Below are 20,949 nucleotides of genomic sequence, written 5' to 3'. Positions count from 1 at the left end.
TCAAAGGATAATTCTATCTGGCAACGTACAATAGCTTTGCAGCAGCCTAATCTCCTGCCACACCCAATGCTTCCATAGCTACCTCACCACAGAAGCCACAACAATATCCTTAGTGCTGTTCCCTCATGCAAGGAACTCTCCCAAAGCACTGTGGCTGAGATTTAATTAATTATGGCTATTTACAAACTCATAGAAGCTGATTACACACCAACAGAAAATCTCCACCTACTCAGCAAGCGACCTCTTTGGAAGTCTTGATGAAATGCTTTCTGATGACCGTTACAAGACCGGGATAGAACCCTGGCAAGGATGCCAGCTCAGCCCCTGCCCTCCTAGCACATTCTGTAGTGGGAGAGGTCACGGGGCGCTTGGCCAGAAGGATGTGAGAAACCAAAAACAAGGTGGGAGAGAATTCAGAGTCTGTCACCAGTTGCATGCAGGGTTCAAAGTGGTGTCAAATGTCAGCACTTTATAGTGGAATTCCTATGCACATACCTTCTTCTCCTAAGCAGAGTCTCTGGAGCATTTTTCTTCTTTTCACGTATTTGATAATCTCACACTGCAGAGGAAGGGACTATGCACTGGGAGTGTTTCATTTTCACAGGTGTTTTTGTACAGAGCTGTTTGCCTCCCACCATTTCTTTTGTTGAGAGATCAAGTTCTACCAGAACTCAATTATCTGGACCTTGAGTCAACCTCTGGGGCTTTGGTAGGGGAGTGGAATTTAGGACTTTAAGAGCTAAACTTTTATTTCATTTGGATGCAAATATTTTAAGTGTATCTTCTGACCACATTTACTTGGAGGGGCATTCCATCTGCTTCTTCTGATCCTCCTCCTCTTCCTCTTTCCTTCTTTTCCGAAGTATAATGAAAACTAGATTTCTAAATGGCCCCTAATACCCCTCAGTTGAGACACTTATTCCCCCCGTGCTTTCAACTCTGTACTGCCAAATACTCACCTTCAAGTGGCTGTCACTGAAGCAGAGACTGGGGTGCCTCCTGGCAGCAGGGTGGATATCGTGGACAGCCTTTTAACTTTTATTTTAAGACACCTCTCAGGGGCAACCTTCCCCTGCCAAGAGCTAAAACATTACAGGGGTGTAAAAGAGGCCAAAGTCTCCACTGCTGGCAGCAGGTTCCATTGGGATTCCCCTCACCCTGGAAATGTTTTTTTTATCTCTAAGAAGAGTTTTTAGCTTGAACTGATAAACAAAAATATGGTGTTAGTGAGTGCTTTCCTAGGTATAATGTATCCCTCAAAGCATTTTTTCCTAACAGAGAAATGTTAAGCTCTTGATCAATGAAAAATAAACTCTTGTTCTCTAAGATAAATTATTACAAAGAGAACTTTCTCCAGCTTAAAAATTTAATACTAATCTTTGGCTTGGCACCCTTGAGTTTCCCTAAACTGTTGAATACATTCCATGTTTCTCAGGCCTTGTTTTGCTAAAGGACAGGAGAGCATCTCCAATGGGTGAGTGATTACCTTATCATCTCTTTACTGCGGTCAGGGAGATCTTTAACTTTTTGAGCAGTGGCATATAAGTCTTGAGAACACCCAGAAGCTTGCCCCAGGCTTTAGACATTCTCAGTTAAAAAAATAAAGGGGTGGGAAGGAGGAGGCCAGCTAGGGTATCAACAAAGCAGAAATAGAATAAGCCAGGTAGTTCAATTCTGATAAGATTGGAGATCTGCAAATCAGGTAAGCTGAACTGCAAACAAGCACCCCAGCTTCAGCAGAGGCAGCCCCTTTCCTGGGCTTCCTATCTGGGCCATTCATGGGCCGAGTATACTTAATGGCAAGAAAAGCCATAGATAGGATCCTTCCCAGCTTCTCTGAGCGGTGACGTTATTCTTTCACTTTTACAAACATTTTAAATCTCATCTTCTTGCCTTTCCTTTGTGCATCTGAAAGAGGTTATCTAAGACTGGACTGTAACCTTCTCTACACTATGTTGAAATAACTTGGAGAATCATCAATTTTAAGAGGATTTTCTCACCAACCATTTATAGGTCCCCACTGAAATGAAATAATAGATATAAGGAATGCTTGACCTCTGAAGTTACACCCCAACCCTGCCAAAGGAAAGCCCACTTAAAAAAAGGAAAAGGAAAAAAAAAAAAAGATGGTAGGAAAATGTTCTTATGACCTGAAAGTCAGAATGCAGAAAGTTATTCCTTTATTAAGACTCTGCAAATTGGTCTTATTTTAAACCCTTTTATAATAAAGCCCATATGTCAGGGTAATGATGTCCAAACCCTTAAACTATACTGGTAAATTGAAAAGGTAATGGAAAATGAAAGATTTTATTCAACTTTTTTTTGTTTTGCATTTTGCTATAAGTACTGCCTATAAAAAATATAAATAAATCAAACAAAAATGTACCAGTAAATCTAGTTTTAACTTTAATGAGACAGTTCTGAATGTTTTACATTATGATCTTTTTTGTTTTTAAATCAAATGAGATTTGTATATAATATTAGCTGTAAAAAAGAATGCAAAAAAAATTTCCGGGAAGACCATATACCTAGGTAAGCAGCCCTCTACCTTAAATGGTACAATTAGATTTTCTTTACTTTTTTTAGTTTTCAGAATTTCCCAATTTTCAATAATAAATATTTACTACTTTTAAAATATGGTATAATTTTGTTTAAAGTATAAAAGGATTCTAATTATGTTATTTCATTCTTGTTTTTTTTTTTTTCCCCCAAAGATTTATTTATTGATTTATACAAGCACTGGGTACAGTCAGAAGCATGGGAGGGTGAGAGAATTCACCAGAGCCAGAGAAGGGAGCAGAACAGGCAGACTGACGAAGTACACTGCTGAGGGGAGCAGCGGGCGGCAGGAGAGGTCTGCATGCCCTGTGGGACCCTCCTCCGGTGGCCGAACCGGCGCTGCAGAGGCTGTGGGCAGCTTTGCAACCCAGCGCTCAACCACTGTGCCACCGCCACCGGGGAGGCCCATCATTCTTGGTTTTAAATAAGAGTTTTTTGACCCTCCTTCCCTTCCTTCTCCTCTGCCAATCGCTGTGGTGACTTTCTCCTTGGGCCCCTGCCCACTCTTCTCATTTGCCATCCTGCAAGCTCTTCTCCAGTCAGGGTCACATGCTTGAAATTGACCTGCTGTTGTGAAAAAGGAGGCGAGAAGGAGAAGGGCACTGGTCCTACCTGGACAAAGGAGGCTCCTTCAGGATAAGAGGTGACAGAATATCAGAGCAGAAGGGTTGAAACCAATGGCCTCCAGCTAAAGTTGAATGTGGAGTGACTTGCCCAAGGTCACACAACCAACTCCTGATTTCCAAGGTGGAAATTAAAATCCAGGACTAGTCTTTGCCACTTGAAGCAGTGAAAGAGCAGGATCCCAGGGTAGAGACTGTTGACAGCACAAACACAGATTCCTACACACAGCCATGCAGACATTCCATGCATCAAGAAGGCTGGGTTTTTCTAAAAATGTACTGCTGATTTTCTTTCTTTTTTTTTTTAAATAGAGGCATGTTTTATTTATTTATTTGTTTGTTTGTTTGTTTGTTTGCTTGTTTTGTTTTATGCATGCACTGGGTACAGTCAGAAGCGCGGGAGGGTGAGAGAATTCACCAGAGCCAGAGCGGGGAGCAGAGCAGGCAGAAGGACCCAAGTACACTGCTGAGGGGAGCAGCGGGCGGCAGGAGAGGTCTGCGTGCCAGGTGGGACCCTCCTGCGGTGGCCGGGGAGCAGCCGGGATCGAGCCGGTGCCGCAGAGGTCGCGGGCAGCTTCGCAACCCAGTGCTCAACCGCTGCACCACGGGGGAGGCCCTCTTTCTTTTTTTTTATTACCTCACCTCAGCTAGAGAGATCAGCACTGGGAAATGTTTCTGTAAGAAAAACAGCAGTGCTAAAGCAGAGCACCACAAAACTGTACAAATTATGTGAGAAAAATTTGAATTTGTCTTTTGTTATGGGTACTATGCTATTATAAAAGAGTCAGTGATTGAATTTACAGAGATACTTGTAAATTCATTTGCTTTTACATTTTCAAATTTAAAAATTGCACATTTTTTTGTTTTTTTCCCCAAGGTTTTATAGCATAAGAACATTCTTGGATCTTGGCTAAGGATTTTGACACTTTTAATGTTTTGCACATGGGAAATAATAAATACTCATGTGGCACAAAATGTGTACCTTCCTTGAAAAATGACCTTAGCATGATAGGATTTAATGAAAAAGTGCAAGACCTAGTTCATTCCGTGAAACTTCCTCACCCTCCAGAATTACAGAAAATGCCAACATCTTCAGGACTGAAGATGTTGCACACCACCACTCTAGCACACCACCTAGCACACCACAAACTCTAGCACACCACCACTGTCCACTCTGGGCTTCTCTGTCTCTGGCCCTCGACTACTGCAGTTGACTTCCATCTGGACTTCCTGTCTCATGCAGTCTATTGTTTTACTACTTTGTAAAACACCATCTAATCCTGGGCCTCCCTGGTGGCACAGGCTGTTGAGCGCAGCGCCATGATGCTGTTCACAACTTCTGCAGTGTGGGTTGGATACCGGCCAGCTGGTGTGATACCCACATGGCGCGGCAGATCTCTCCTGTCTCGCCTGCTACTTCCCTCAGCAGTGTATTTCAGTCTGTCTGCCTGTTCTGTTCCCCACTTGTCTCTGGTGAATCCTCTCACCCTCCTGCACATCTGGCCTATACCTCGGTTCTTGTATAAATAAAAAATCTTTTAAAAAAATTTTTAAAAAAACTTAAAAACACACCATCTAATCCTGACCTGAACCTACTGGATAACAGGGGCTATTGAACACTTACTGTGACTGGCATGTGTTAAATGCTTTACATTTATTATCTCATTTAATCCTCACAATAATCACATGAGATACTGTCCATTTTACAGAGAAGCAACGGAGGCTCAGAGAAGTTGAGTAACTTGTAAATTACATTTTAATTCATCCACATAATTACATACACTCCTCTTTGACTGCAGCCACAGTAGCATGCCAGCAGAATGCACTAGGTATGGCAACACCTCTGTTACATCCTATTTCCCCTGTCTGGGATGCTCTTGGCTTACACTGTAAATCCTTCTGAGTTATCCCTTTAGTTCCCCTACTTAGTTCTGACATATCCCCAGCATGCCTCTGTCACCTATTGCTTTGCCATTGTTAGTTTATCTGTCTTTCTCTTTTATCAAACATCATGAGGGCCTGACTTAACCATATTGTATTTGTATTCATTTACACAAGACGAGGTAAGTAGTAAACAATCAATAAATGTTTGTCTAATGGATGCGTTATAAAATCAGTAGGATGGAGTAGAGTGGACCCAGAAAGACCCTCATGGTCACCAGGTTCCAATCAGAAAATCCCTTTTTACTTGAAGGTTGTTCCCATCTGATGGGAACATTTCTTTTTTTGTTTGTTTAAAGATTTATTTATTGGGCCTCCCCTGGTGGCGCAGCAGTTGAGCACTGGGCTGCGAAGCTGCCCGCAGCTTCTGCAGCGCTGGTTTGATCCCCGGCCACCAGCGAGGGTCCCACATGGCGCGCAGACCTCTCCTGCCACGCTCGCTGCTCCCCTCAGCAGTGTACTTTTTTGTCAGTCTGCCTGTTGTGCTCCCCACTTTGGCTCTGGTGAATTCTCTCACCCTCCCGTGCTTCTGACTGTACCCAGTGCTTGTATAAATAAATAAATAAATCTTTGGGGAAAAAAGATTATTTATGCATACAAGAGCAGGGGCGCAGGCTAGAGGTAATGGGGGCGGGGGGGGTGGGCAGGTGAGAGGATTCACCAGAGACAGAGTGGGGAGCAGAACAGGCAGAACTATTGAAAAATACACTGCTGAGGGGAGCAGCGGGTGAGATAGGAGAGGTCTGCTGTGCTATGTGGGTAGCTCTCTGGCCAGGCGTCGAACTCATGCTGCAGTGGCTGCCGGTAGCTTCAGAGTGCTAAGACTTAACCCCTTGCACCACCAGGGAGGCCCATGATGGGAACATTTCTTAGTGTGTACATTCCTGATTGTCAAGAGCCTACAGACCCATCATCTCTCACCGTTCTGTCTTCGGACTGTGCCTTCTGCATATTTCTCTCCTTAAACTTCCAGCAACATCAACCTCATCTTGGCATCATCCCTCATTCATCTTGTTCCTTGGTCCTAATATCTAACAGGTTGAAAAGATCTGTCAATTCATATAAGATGTTTCTTACATCCCTTGTTTCCTTTCACTGTCTGTCGCTACTCTCCTCCTATAAAGTTACTCTACAGTTTTTAAATAGGAAAGAATTGGGTGTGAGGATAGTGGCAGTCTTGTTTCATAGGAGGTTTGAGGGACTTGTTCTGAAGTTGCCTTCATGGAGTAAAATGCTCTTTTTACATCATATGCTACAAATTAACATAACAAAGTTTTATATAAGTAGACTTAACATAAGTTGAGAAAGTGTCCATTGTATCTATCAAATGATACGAATATATTTTTTAAACTTTGTGATTAAAATTATGATGGGGAGAGCCTTCTTTGCACAGCAACCATTAAAATTCTTTCTGAAATAGTTTCTTTGACTCCAAGCACTTTCTCTTTTATTGCTGGATATATTTTTCTAAAGCACAGCCTAATACTAATACTTCTCACAAACCTTCACTGACTCCTCATTGCCTACTAAATAAGAAATTATCAGTCTGTGATTGACTCTATACCCTCCAAAATATGCACCCCACTCATTTTCCAGGGCTTGTAGTCCATATTCACTATTACCTCCTCTATCAATCAAGAATACCATTGGTTGCAAGTAACAGAACATCCATGTATGTTGGCTTAAGTAAAGGACTATTTTTTCTTACATAATAAGTTCAGAGGTTTGTAGTACTGGGCTGCTGCAGGTAGTCATGATAGAGCCAAGTTTTTTCTGTCTCTCTCCATCATCTGTGTCTTTCACCATCCCATCATATGACTTTTGACATTCTGCCTATTATTTCATGACCTCAAGATGTACTTCCTGGCATCTCATGCACATTCCAAGCAGGAAAAAGAAGACAGTGAAGGGCAAAAATTGAAGAGTGTTTGTAAGTTGAGCCTGCTTATTTTTATGGGTAAAGTGATTAACTTCTCAGAATTCTAATACAGCAATCTCTTTTTACGAGTCACTGATCAGAGGGTGTCACATAGTAAAGGGTGACTGGCAAAGGTAAGATTACGGGTGGAGGTGGGCCAGCCAATCAGCAGTACCTGTCAGACACACAACCACACTAGTTAGGCAGCTCGCTCACCTTACTCCACATCTGCCATCCCATCATTTTGTATACCTTGAAAGATATCTGCCCTGCCTCATCTTTGCTAATGCCTTTTGTTTTTTTAAGTTCCAGTAAAATACCATTTCTTCCGAGAAGTTCCTGGTCTCCCTCCAAGCCCCTCTGACAAAATTCCTCCTCTGAGATCAACCACTTTTTGTATTCCTACTATACCTATAATCTTCACACTGGACCACGGTTAATCTTGTTTTGAGGCCCTGGAGGACAGGGAGTGTGTTCCATTCATCTTTGTATATCCAAGGCAACTCCATACAGAGTAGGTATTCAATGAATATTGGATGAATGCACGCATATTCCACAATATTTCATTCTGAACAGTAAAGTCTGCAACACCCACACTCTGTCTATAATGGCCCCTCTGATCCGAGTTAAAGGAGAGCATCTGCAGTCCTTGACGGCTCTTGGCTGCTGGCCCCTGTCCTCGGCCAAGCAGGGACATCTGTGGGGCAACGTGACTATCTACCAGTGCTTTTTTTATGTCCCTCTGCCCAAATGTGCAGCTGTTTCCTGGGTGGGAAAATAAGGGAAGAGTAAAAATCAAAATAGCAATTTTAGCAAGAGACTTGGAGGGTAGTTAAGAACCTCCAAGTTATGCTACAATATAAGCAATAATAATAGCAAATAATACCATTTATTAAGCCAGACTGTGCTTTATACACATTATCCCATGGACTCCGCATAAGAACACACTCATTTGTTAAATAAGGAAACCAAGGCTCAGAAAGGCTAGGCAATTTGCCCGAGGTTACATAGCTTGTAAATGTAAAAGCGGGGCAGTCACTCGATTATTATTGCAAACCTGTGAGGAAAGGGATGTTTGTTCTGTTCTACCTATGATAAAACTGCAACCCAGAGGGGACCAGTGACTTGCCCAAGGTAATGCTGTATACTAGTTAAGAAGAGGGTGTTGCAGATGGTGAAGAGGTAGGGCTCTGGGGTTGCACTTTCTGGGTCTGGATCCCAGGGCTCTGCGTATTGTCCATGTAAACTGGGGGAAGTTGTTGAAAGTTTCCATGCCTCCGTTTCCTCTGTAAACAGAGGTAACAATTGCTGCATAGGTCCTTATGAATGCAAAATGAGTAAATACACTCAAAAAGACTGATCCGGCACCTGGTCCAAATCCAGCATTTGGTGGCTTTTAGCAGGAACTTCCACCAGCATATATGACAGAGCAGGCCAGGGACAACATACTGGTGTTCTGAACAGCAGAGACCTGGATAGTTCCATGTGCTTGGATCCTGGGGGTGGTGGGGGGAGAAGGGAACGATGACTTAATACTATATTTTGGCTCCCAATGTTGAGAATTTTGTTTTCTCTTCAAGAGGGCCTTACTAAGCCCATGCATCACAGTCACATCTTTTGAATAGAGTGGGTGTGTCTATATTTCTGACCATTGCCAACATTAATTGATGCAGAGAATTAGCAGGCATATGGCTTTGGAATTGTTTTGGGGAAGGGCCTTCATTGGTTTGTACTGAGCTCTGTGGAGTAACCTTTGATATTTCCATTGTATAATGCAATTTTGATTTATTTAAGCTACTTTACTCATTGTGGTAGCCATTCTCCAAAGATAGTCCAGCAATGAGCCATGCCTCTTGGTATTCAAACCCTTGTGCAGACCCCTTCTTCAGTGAATCTAGGAGGGTTTTGTGTAACTCACAAAATATAGTAGAAGTGGTATTGGTGTGATTTCTCAAGCTAGATCATAAAATGTCTAGTAGTTTCTGTCTTGGGTTCTCTGAAAGTTTACTCTGAGGGAAGCCAGCTGTCACATAAGAAGTTCTACTGCTAGGAGACCACCATGCTGTGATAAAGCTCAAGCTACCATGTTGAGAGAGGGGCTGCACAGAGAAAAAGAGACACCTCCAATTGCTGGCCATCCCCAGCAATTCCAACCATATAGATGAAGTGCCAAACATGTAGGAAAGAAGCCATCTTAAATATCCAGCCCAAGTGAGCCTTTAGAGGTCTGTAGCCTTAACTGCCTTGTGACTTAAGACTCCAAGCAAGAATGCCCAGCTGAGTCCAGTCAACCTACAGAGTCATCCGAAATGACAATAGATTGTTATTTTAAATCACTCTGTTTTAGGTTGTTTATCAGGAAGCACTAGATAACCAAAACTCTCATCATTTCCCAAAACTGCTGGTGCAGTTACAACACACTCAAATCCAAGCCACAGATGAGAATTGTAAGCTGTTTTTTTTTTTATTAAATGAGAGTGTGTGGTATCTGTACAAATCAGGACCAGTTGAAGCTTATATGCAAACATTTGTGATTCTTTCCATTTTTCTTAGTAAGAGAAATACCATTCTACGACCACCTATTGTTAGATTACAAGTTTGTCTATTTGCTGCTTATCTTCCTCTTTTGAATATTAACTCAAGAATGGCAATCAAATGTCATTTGATCCTCCTTTTTGCCTCCAATGTCTAGAAGTGTGCTTGATTTATAGTAGTTCTACAATAAATCATTAAATTAATCAACATTTGAGGAGAGAAAAGATGAATTATTATAGATGAAGTCATATGTTATAAAATCTTCATGCAATAAATATATACAATAATATATACAATAAATATATACAATAAATAAATATATACAGCTTGGGGACTCCCTGGTGGTCCAAGGGTTAAGTCTCAGTATCACCCACCACTAATGGCATGAGTTCGAGCCCAGCCAGGGAGCTAACCCATATATGGCACAGCAGACCTCTCCTGTCTTGCCCACTGCTCCCCCTTAGGAGAGTATTTCAATAAATCTACCTATTCTGTTCCCCACTCTGTCTCTGATGAATCCTCTCCCACACACACACACACACACACACACACACACACACACACACACACACTTCTGGCCTACACCCCAGTTCTTCTATGCAAAAAAAAAAAAAAATTTAAAAAAAAAATACATAGGGCTTCCCTGGTAGCACAAGGGTTAAAGACACAGAGCTATCAAGCTATCCGGTCACTGCAGCATGAGTCTGATCCCTGGCTGGCCAGGGAGCTACCCACATGGTGCAGCAGACCTCTCCTATCTCACCCACTGCTCCCCTCGGTAGTGTATTTCAGTAGATCTGCCTGTTCTGCTCCCCACTCTCTCTGGTGAATCCTTTCATCCCTGCACCTCTGGCTTACACCCCAGTTCTTGTATGCATAAATAAATAAATGTGTGTGTATACAGCCTGTAGAAAGCGACTCACATTGGTTTTGAACATAAAATCTGACATAGATAGTCATGATACAGTAAAATGTGAATTTTTAAAAATCATCTTGCAATTCAGTAAGTGCAGTGTAATTCTACTTTTTAAAAGTTGGTGTATATTTTTAAATGAGGAGTCCAAACTACTGACAATAATCATCTCCGGGTGATGCATTAATAAGAGATTTTTGGACTTGCTTACTGTACTTTGTAATTTCTTTTTTTTTTTTTTTTTTTTTTTAAATAGAGGCATGTTTTATTTATTTATTTGTTTGTTTGTTTGTTTATACATGCACTGGGTACAGTCAGAAGCGCGGGAGGGTGAGAGAATTCACCAGAGCCAGAGCAGGGAGCAGAGCAGGCAGAAGGACCGAAGTACACTGCTGAGGGGAGCAGCGGGCGGCAGGAGAGGTCTGCGCGCCATACGGGACCCTCCTCCGGTGGCCGGGAGCAGCCGGGGATCGAACCGGCGCCGCAGAGGCTGCGGGCAGCTTCGCAACCCAGCGCTCAACCGCTGCGCCACCGGGGAAGCCCTGTACTTTGTAATTTCAAATAAAAAATACTAAAACTGTGTTAGTTTTATAATCAGAAAATATATATATATAATAAAACTAAATTTAGCAATGATAGATCCATGTTTATGAATATCCCTTCTGAGACCACAAAAATTAAGGCTCTTCAATTTCTTCTCAATTAAATGTGTTTCATGTGTATTTGCTCTACTCATGGGTTTTCTAACTCCCAGGAGAGTCACAGCACAGCATCTGTCCCCATATTTCTACAAAATAAAAACAGTAGAAATAATTTGTTTGTGGTTCAAATAAATTCCTCCAGCAGTTTTTCTAGGCCAGATTGATTGTGGCATCACGGACACTGATGAAAATCGAGCATTCCTTGGCTATCATCTGAGTCCGCAAACAGCAAGATATAAATGTTATGTTTATAATTTTGCAGAAGCAAACTTTCTAGCCCATTATGAAATGGACCTGCTATGGAAATGAAAGAACATGCTCATAGCAGCAGATTCTTGTTTCCTTATATCTCTGGGGTCCACACGAAAATGCCTTGACATTCACCAGAGAATGGAAGAAAAACTATTTGCCTCTTCCCTGAGAAAAGAAACTACTGGAGAGAGAACGTTCATGTGGGGAAGGGCCAGTGCCCTGTCACTTCTATTCTGCTTCCTTAATAATGGTAAATGGTGGTGCCACTACCTGTTCTGTTACCCCTCTCTGATCTATTGTGATGTACATTTGTAACAAGTTTTTGCAAAATTGCTCTATCCATGAGAAATGATACTGAAGACCAGCTATGCTCACTGGAGTGGATGGCAGGCATTTCAGTTCCTTGCATAAATAGTAGTGCCTCCTGCCCAACTGGTTCTCTAAGTGCTCCTTATTGGAATCTAAGCATTAAAGTGCTTTTAAAATGTAGATCAGACTCATTGATGACCATATTCTGAATTTATGTATCATAAAGGCACTTCAAACCCGTCTCTTCTCTTAGATTTCGTATCTGTTTTAAAGACTAGAAACACAGGACCTCCCTGGTGGCACAGGGGTTATTAAAGTCTAAGCGCTATCAAGCTATCACCAGCCACTGCTGATTGAGTTGGATCCCCAGCCAGGGAGCTGACCCACATGGCACAGCAGACCTCTTGTCTCACCTGCCTGTCCCTTCAGCAGTGTATTTCAGATCTCCCTGTTCTGTTCTACACTCTGTCTCTGGTGAAGCCTTTTACCCTCACACCTCTGGCCTACACCCCTTACCTCCTCATTCAGCATATCCTCTTCACCTAGAAATTTTCAACTAATCTCAGAAAAGTACTAGGACTCTAATTACTCTCCTTTTCTAGGCCAGGCCAGGGCTCATGATCTCCCACAGACTAGAGCACCAGCCTGCTAATCTACTTCTGACAGGTGCTTTCTGTTCATCTTTCCTACCAGATTAAGGGAGTGTTCTCTGCAGACAACGAGTAAGCTTTATCAACCTTTAACTTTCCCAAAGGGCATTGCTCCTAGTAGGGCTCAATTAATGATTCTTGCTTACTAGTTTGCTTGCTGACTGGGTAATATTTGGGGTAGATAAAGCACTGGGACTGAGAAATCAAAGACCTTGGTTTTGTTATGACCCTTTGTATTCATTACTTGTGCATAACAAATAATCCCTAAATTTAATGATTTAAAGAAAACAATGACCACTTTATTTTCTCTCACATTCTTTTTGTGGGCCAGGAGTTTGAATAGGCATAGTAGGGGAACTTATCTTTCCCCTGTGATGCCTGTGGCCTCAGGTGGGAAGGCTTGAAAACTGGGGGTTATGTGACAGCTGGGGACTAGAATCATCTTTAATCACATGGGTGGTGGTTGATACTGGCGGTCAGCTGAGGTGACAGTTGGCTGCCAGCCAGATCACTAACACAGGGCTTCTCCATGTAGGCTTCTCTCTGTTTGGGCTAGTTTGGGTCTCCTCACAGCATGGCAATGGCAACTGGATTCTAAAAGCAAGTGATCCAAAGTTGGAGTCGGAAGCAATATCACTTTCATGGCGTAGCCTTGCAAGTTACACAACTCAATTCCATTGTAGTCATGAGCTTGTCCAGTGTGGTAAGCAGAATAATAGCCCCCTAAAGAGTCCATGTCCTAATCTCCAAAGCTGTGACTAAGTTACCTTACCTGGCAAGAGGGACTTTGCCGATATGATTTAGTTAAGGACCTTGAGATAGGGAGATTATCCTGGATTATCTGGGTGGGCCCAGTGTAATCACAAAGGTCCTAATAACAAGGAGGTAGAAGGGTCAGTCAGGGGAGGAGAGGCAGAAGCAAAGGACAGAATGATGTTGGCCAGAAGCCAAGGAATGCTGGCAGCCTCTACAAGTTGGAAAATGCAAGGAAATATTTTTCCTAGAGCCTCTGTAAGGGATGTAGCCACCTACCAGCACTTTGATTTTGGAAGCCAAAGCCCCCTTTTGGAATTCTAATTTATGGGCATTAAACTTGTGGTAATTTAAGGTAGCAATAGAAAATTCATATGCCTAGATTTGAGGGCAGGGAACATAAGACCCCCATTTCTCAATGGAAGAGCATCAAAATTGAATTGAAGAGCGCGTGGGGTAAAAGACAGAGTTGCAGCCAGTTTTGAAAAATACAGTCAGCCGTACTCTACCACTAAGTAGCTGTATAAGTTCCCACCTACTTGGACATGATCAATAAAAATCTGTTAAATGAATGACTGTCATAAGAGACAATGTAATACCTAAGTCATGGAGACTAGAGAATTACAGGATTTCAAATAAACTCCTTATTAAAGGGATCAGTGGCTATGACCCACAACCTGTTTTTTTTATTGTCTCTGTGCTAAGAATGGTCTGGGGATTGAATGATGTTCCCCCCAAGTTTATATGTGGAAGTCAAAACCCACAGCCCCTCAGAATGTGACCTTTCTTGAAAATAGGGGCATTGGGTCATTAATTATAATGAATGAAGTCATGCTGGAGTAGGGTGGGTCCATAACCTGATATGACTGGTTTCCTTATGACAAGGAGAAACTTAGACACAGATACACACACAGGGAGAGTGTGTGTGACCAGGAAGGCAGAGATCAGAGTGAAGCTTCCACAAGCCAAAGGATGCCACAGATTATTGGCAAGCTGCCACGAGTTAGGAGAGGGGCATAGAATAGATTGTCTCTCATAGCCCTCTGAAGGAACCAACCCTCCAACACCTTGATTTTTTAACCTCTGGCCTCTAAAATTGGGAGACAAGAAATTTCTGTTGTGGTACTTTGTTCTTGCAGCCCTACTTAATATGAATAGGGGAAGGAAAGTTGAGAGAATGGAATGGAGATAAAGATAGCAGGTCTGTGGCCCACGAAGTCTAAAATATTTGCTCTCTGGTCCTTCACAGAAAAATCTTATTAACACCTAATGTTTAGAGATCAAATAGTCCATATAACTCCTCAGTAAATGACTGCCTCCAAAAGTGAAATCACATATCCATACATGCATGGATATAGTTATCCCTAAAACCAGGCTATCTGCCTTCAAGCCCATTTTTCTTTAAAAAAAAAAATCATGCCACCCTGACCATTGCACTTTCAAAAACCATTACACTTCAATCAATGCCTCTCTGGTTTAGTTAAAGAACCAAAATGTTACTAAGATGTTTTCATATATAATTCCAGGCTACCAATATGAGTTCTATACAGAAACACACCATCATTCATGATTTTTTGAACCAAGTGTCTACTGCGATCCTTTTATTTGTCTGTTGTTGGGTCCTCCAGCAATTAATTTTCTGCAATTCTTGTCCTCAAAACTTAATTAAAATATAACTAAAGATCAAGAACAGATGTGTGTCTGCTTTCTGGAGCTTCCACACACTATGTAGTATAGAATTAGGTATTAAGGGTTTTATGTTAAAGAAAGAGAAAACAAACTATCTGTTGAACCAAATCACATACTCATGCTTTTAAAAACAAAGAATTTCAAGGAAAGTGAACCTGAGTTTGTAAGAGTTTGGTTTTTTGTTTTTTTTTAATAGAGCCATTACTCAGGGAACAGCAAAATTAATCTGTTTTATCACTTTTGGCTTCATTGACTTGATAACAAAGACAAAATGACTATTACTAATTCACCTTGAGTGAGATACAGAAACTTTTGGGGTCTCAGTTTTGCCATCTCATAGCTGCCAAAGATGACAATTCATAATTATGAAGAGTTCCTGGAAGGGATGCAGGAAGGAGGGCAGAGGTGTTCCTTCTTTTCTAAGGCTGTCTGATTAGCTTAAAGCAATAATAAGGAACAAAGTGTATACATTTCTAGTAAGGTGGTAATGAACCTGAATTGTGAAGATAAAGAAAAGGACGTGAATAGGTAAAAGACAATCTTCCAGCAAAGGCTGCAGGAGAAGATTGAACATCCCACTGATGGCCACTCTATTTCAGACTCTCAAACTTTTGCACAGAATGCACAAGTACCCTAGTGAGAATTATGAATTAAAATTACCTAAGTCTGAACAAAATTTACTCTTTTTCTAATATCCCTCTCTAAATCTGGACTTCACGTGGTGTTTGTTAGCTGAGCGACTTTGGGGAGTTTACTTTGCCTCTCTTAAAAAATGGGGGGGGGAGAGGATAACTATATAAAGTCATAAAAAGTTTCAAGGGTGAAATGAGACAATGCCTAACAGGGGTCAGGGACCCCAAGTATGCTGATTTTCCTCTAAGTATACATTATAGAAAATATGCAAATATTCACGTGATTATAATTATTTGCATAATTGCGCATCTAATTATAGCTAGCATATGGAAACCCCATCAGCATTTCTTTTCATATATACCACTAGCCACATGTTTTGTGATCTGCACATAGTTTGACATACTCTTCAGCATTTGATCCCTGCCTTGAATGAGGTGGTAAGGGGCGGGCAGAGTGTGGGGACCTCGGTTCTGGGTCACATTTCTGCCCTTCTGGTAGGGTCTTTTCGCTGAATGTGTGTTAGCTCTAAACAGAGACACGCTTCTGTTGTCTCAATGAAAAGCTAAGAACATTTTGCTCTTGGGTGTGAAAATATTATACCACTGAGCCAGGGTTTGTGTGCATGCTACTTGGAGATGTTATCCCAATAAGAAAGATAAAGCACATTCACCATTTTTTAGAGAACATTTTTAGAGAACCATTCCTGGGTCCCAAATCCCTTTGAAAATTTGATTAAAATTATGCCCCTCTCCATGCACTTTTACACTTGCCCCCAAAATTTTATACATAAATTTTGAAGTTTTCACAGACCTTAACATTCATCCAGTGATCTTTAATAAGGCCACATAACTGGTTTGAGAACCTCTCATTTAAACACAAAGAAAGCCAGTACTCACTTTTATATTTCTCTTAAGACCCTATAGACTCTGTGTCCTCCAGTGTCTATCACCATTTTTCCCCCCTGGTTCTTATCTAAAGTTGGGGGGATGAAACCAGATTATCCCATCTTCTGAGGGTCTCAATAAAGAACCAGTAGGATGCAGAAGTAGCACAGCACAGTTTGCTGCAAACCCATTTTCTGTCCTGGGCACCCTAAAGTGCAGGAACAAAAGTTAAATTTCCAGAATGAAAATCAGAAATCTGAGGCAAAAGCTTCAAAATCCAACCCACCATTCCTTTGTACAGAAGAAAGGGGTCTCCTTGTTCTGTTTAATTTTTCACTCTTAATAGGGAAGGCAAGGCTGTTCCCCCTCACACCAGCAGGCACTGCAGTGACCCACTGCCCCATCAGAGACTGTATGAAGTCCCTTCCAGCAACCTCACACTTCCTCCTCACTTCTCCAGGACCATGCCAGGACCTGGTCCTCTTCCTAGCCTTACAAATCTCACCTCCCTTGGGTTGCCAGTACCACCTCTGGGCTTAACAAGAAGAAACAGCAGATTCCAGGAACCCAGTCACCTGGGGAAGAGCACTCTTTCTTTTCCTTGCCTGATGGCAAAACCAGAATGCCACCTGGAAAATCTGTCACAAGATGAAAGGTAATGGAGGGAGTGGCGAACTAGGGAGGAAATTTTAACAAATACTATCCAAATTTAATTTGCTGCAATTATCACCAGGGTTCCTGTCTCCTGTGCCCTGACATATTTAAGAGTCCAGGGGAGAACTGCCAGAGGCATGAGCAAGATTGTCCATGTTAGAACCTACCTCCCAAGTCTGTCTGTCTTTCTCTTTCTCTCTCTCTCCCCTTCCTTCCCCACCTCGCCCTCCCCCCGCCCCCCCTTCCCCTCTCTCTCCCTCAGTTCAGGTAGACCAAAACCGAGGTGGGAATTCGCATCTCAGGAGCCTCTTCTGCGGCTGGATGGAAATCCTGTGTAGTGGCTCGCCCAGGTTGCCCGGGCTGTTTATTCAAGTATGGGTCAGATTAGCCACCTGGGGCACAAATCTTGCAAAACGAGTCTGAGAGCGGGGCGAGCTCTTGCAGGTAGAAGGTGCAGCCGCTGAGCTAAAAATAACGCGGGCGAGAGGCCGGCGGCTGCTGTAGGCTGGGCGCGCGGAGGAGGCGGCCCGGCCTCGGGCAGCGCTTTGGGTCTGGCTGTGCCAGGAGAGCGGGCTGACCTCCACCCACCCTGCGCTGACACCCTTAGCCGTTTGCTAGGGCGTCGCCGCCTGGGCGCACAAGGAGCGCCTAAGGAGAGAGATCACAGCCTCCCAAGCCGCCTCCCGTGGCCCCCAGGCATCAGGAATGGACGCCAAGGTTTCTTTCGGGGACCTGCGGGAAGCTCTTTCCCGAGTCTGACTTGAGGGGCTTCAGGATTAGGAGCTGAAATTAGATCCGCCCCGCCCCCGCGCCCGCCCCGAGGGATCTGGCAAGGATTGGGGCTGCCCCCGGGTTGAGGAGGCGCAACCTCCCACCCGCTAGGCATCTGCATTCCCCTTGGAAAAGCACGTTCCAAAGTTCCCAGGGTCAGCGTCTTGTGCTCTTTCTGTTTGGAGATGAAAACAGGGTGCTTCTCTGTGGCTCCCCAAATGCAAGATGGTCTTCATCCCTTCACCTCCACCTCAAGCCTTTCTTTCTCCCAGCGCAGCCTCTCAATACTCATCCATCTCTGTGACTGTTGGAAATTGCTTTTGCTTCATCTCTGAGTCCATCCTTGGGCACAAAAGGCCAAGATTAGGGCCAAACCTTGGTGACAAGCACTTAGACCTGTCTCTGTGTTGGAACTGGGGAGTTGGCTTGACAAGGCATCAAGACCTACTCCTTCAGTGTCCCATTTTCTCTAGTACTATCCCTTCTCTAGCCTACCCCCAAGCCAAGGGCTCACAAATCTGGAAATGAACCCCCCCCCCTTTTTTTTTTCTCTCCGGAGCTGTTAACCTCTCCTTAGGGCTTTGTGCATTTCTGATTTAAGAGACCTGTATCTGATGGACAGGTCTCGCCCCCTCCCCATCCCCTACCCCAGAGACTGTCCAATCTGACACTCTCAACTTGAGAAGCCAAAAAGGGGAAGAGGTGAGCATATCATGGAGAAGCCTCCAGGAGCTTCTGTTCTGGCTCAGAGATTCTCAGCCACCTTGAGAAAAGTGCAGAACATGTAGGGCATCTTGCCCCCTACCTGGGACTGTGCTGGTGCCCAGAGTCCAGGCCGCAGAGGTTGCAATTGGGGGACTTTTAGGGGGGGATAGGGTCAGGGAGGGAAGGCCCCAGAGACAGTTCTTTGAAGCCACAGGTTTCTTTCCTGCAATGGCCAGCACAGGAACACAGTTTATGCTAGCTTTGCCCTGTGTAGCCTGTTACCTGAGGGGACTGGATTGTCTCATGCTGGTGAGCTTCACGTTATGGTCAAAAAAATTTTACTTTAAAAGAACACATCAAAACCATATTTTCAGTAAACTTTTATTGAAATATGATACAAAATAAAAGTGCACAAATCTCATGTAGACAGCTTGATGAATTTTCAGTCTCAACAAGCATTTTTGAATGTTTATTACATCTCCATCTAATCCCTGAGGGGATTACGAATAATATACATTTATTCTTGAAGAGGACATTGGTGCAAATGCTTTTTTCCCTCCTTAAGGACCGTAGTATATTTAGACTATTTGTAACAACATCCAAGTTTTATTTATATAATGAAAATCTCTTGGATCACATACCCCTTTGGGTAAAGTTTTCTAGGAGAAGACTAGAGAGCTGTTAGCATAATGGAAGGGAGAATGTTAGATGGTACTTTCCAGTTGACTTCTGGCTAGGAAACCATAACTCATTTGGGATAGCCGGTCCATGCAGGACTCTGCTCTGCTTCCGAAGCTCATCCCACAGGACACTGCATTTTTGTCCAGGTTACACTGGTCATGCATACTGGGAGAGAATGAGATGTGTGCATGCCCTAGAACCAAGACATTCCAAGGTTTTAACCTTCTTTATACATGAAATAAGGTATTTCTGAATAGAATACTGCTGTAAAACAGGTGGTTGCAGTGGACCATTTTTTAGGAGAGCAAGACTAAAATAGGGAGAAGCCAAATATTCTTCATTGTGGACCAACCCAAACCTCTTTGAAAAACCTCTTCCTTGGAAAGGGAGGAATTTCAATCTCCATGCCCTATCTGCCATCCACGTTAGACATGTTAAGACACAAAAGCAGTCTTTTCATCAGTCTGATCTTTCTGCAGTCTTGATTAGAGTTCTCTGTCCATTTTTGATGCTCTATTTTGAAGGATTAAAAACCAAAACCAAAAACAACCCCCCCCCACCCCAAAGAACCAAATTCCAAGACAATTTCAAGCATAGGGAATGGAAGTAAGATTGCATTTTATTTTTATCATGAGCAAATATTAGAATCCAGCATTACTTATCTTTGAGTGAGGCATATCAAAGGTTGACACTAGTTAAAAATGTTTAGAGGAGGAAAACTTTGCAATAAGGCTGAATTTTCTTCTTCAGTTCAGAAGAAAAGAAATGGATTTACATTTTAGCAAGAGGGATACAAATTTTGTTTAAAATCAGAGGTATTAGGGCCTCCCTGGTGGTGCAAGGGGTTAAGACACAAGCTATGAAGCAATCCGCAGCCACTGCAGCTTGAGTTGGAGCCCCGGCTGGCCAGAGAGCTTCCCACATGGCACAGCGGACCTCTCCTGACTTGCCCGCAGCTCCCCGCAGCAGTGTATTTCAGCCAGTCTGCCTGTTCTCTTCCCCACTGTGTCTCTGGTGAACCCTCTCACCCCACACACCTCTAGCCTGTACCCCAGTTCTTGTATGCATAAATAAATAAATCTTTAGAAAATAAATAAATAAAATCAGAGGTATTAGGGATCAGCAAAATCAGAGATGGAAATGCTTCTGATATGTCATCCTTTCTCTATTTCTTTATTCTCAGTAGTTATGGCTATGCATATTAAATGTTATTTAGTGATCTTGGCAGAGATGTCTATGGGTCAGCTCTATGTAGACAACTCATAATGAATGAAAACTCGTGAATTGCTGATTCATGTAAGCAGACTTTATTTAACAATCCATGATTACAAATATAAAAATGAGATAAAACCTCATCCTTTAAAAGTTTATCACTAATTTTATTTTTTTTATATTTATTTATTTATGCATACAAGAGCTGGGGTATAGGCCAGAGATGCAGGGGGGTGGGGCGTGGTGGTGAGATGATTCACCAGAGACAGAGTGGGGAACAGAACAGGCAGACTGACTGAAATACACTGCCGAGGGGCGCAGTGGGCAAGACAGGAGAGGTCTGCTTCGCCATGTGGGTTTCTCTCTGGCTGGCCGGCAGGGTATCCAACTCGTGCTGCAGAGGCTGTGGAATCCTGGGTAAGATTGTGTCTTAACCTCTTGCGCCACCAGGGAGGCCCTATCTCTAATTTTATTTTATTTTTTATTTTTTTTAAAGAGGCATGTATTTTTATTTATTTATTTGTTTGTTTGTTTGTTTGTTTATACATGCACTGGGTACAGTCAGA

Source organism: Talpa occidentalis, unplaced genomic scaffold, assembly GCF_014898055.3.
Source record: "Talpa occidentalis isolate TD23 unplaced genomic scaffold, MPIMG_talOcc4v2.1 talOcc4.11, whole genome shotgun sequence".
Taxonomy (NCBI): Eukaryota; Metazoa; Chordata; class Mammalia; order Eulipotyphla; family Talpidae; genus Talpa; species Talpa occidentalis.
Note: the sequence above shows the minus strand (reverse complement) of the source record.